The sequence below is a fragment of the Neomonachus schauinslandi genome, chromosome 11 (assembly GCF_002201575.2).
Source record: "Neomonachus schauinslandi chromosome 11, ASM220157v2, whole genome shotgun sequence".
NCBI lineage: Eukaryota > Metazoa > Chordata > Mammalia > Carnivora > Phocidae > Neomonachus > Neomonachus schauinslandi.
The window spans coordinates 101748908-101749882 of NC_058413.1; positions in this window are offsets into that span (position 1 = coordinate 101748908).

Genomic DNA, 975 nt, shown 5'->3' on the forward strand with positions numbered 1-975 from the left:
CCAAGTTTACCGATCAATGAGAACGGCAGAACTCCAGCGCTAGGGGACTACTGCACATAGAATTCATGGCTTTTTTACCATGATTCTTTAGTCTTTCAAAGTTAATTTTTTTTTTAACTGTCTTTTTTTCTTTTTTTTTCTTTTTGAATTTTTCTTTTTCCCTTTTTCAACCAACATCTTATCAATCCCTTTTTTTAAAAAAAAACATTTTTATTTTTCATTTTTAGAGTCATATTCTATCCCTTCATAGTAGTTACCCGTATTTTTGGCTTATATATATAAGTTGTTCTCTCTTTAAAATTTTGAGATAGTTTCTTCTAACAGATTAAAATATACCCTAAATCTCTAGTATATGGTGTTTTCTATTCCCCTGCCTGATCACATCCTCTCCTTTTTTCTTTTTTTAAATCCTCTTCTTTCTTTTTTTCAAACAACTTATCAATTCCTTTTATAAAATTTTTTATAATTTCCATCTTTACAGTCATATTCCATCCCTTCATCATATCAACCCTTATTTTTGTACATATATAAGTTTTTCTTTCTTTAAAACTTTGGGAGGCACTTTCTTCTAAAAGACCAAAATACACCCCAAATCTAGTGTGTGGAACTGATCTATATACCAGCCTGATCATATTTGATCACATTCTGGTTTTTTTGTTGTTGTTGTTCTTTTGTTTTGTTTGTTTTTGTTTTTATCTTTATCTTTTTCTTTTTTTTCTTTTTCTTTTTCCTCTCTTTCCCTTTCTTTTCCCACTGCTTCAAGTCTTTTCTGATTTGCTTAGAGTATATTTTCTGGGGACGTTGTTACTCTGCTAGCATTTTGTTCTCTCATTAATCTATTCTCCTCTGCACAAAATGACAAGACGGAAAATATCACCTCAACAAAAAGAACAAGAGGTAGTACCGACTGCCAGGGACCTACTCAATACGGACATTAGTACGATGTCAGATCTAGAGTTCAGAATCATCACTTTA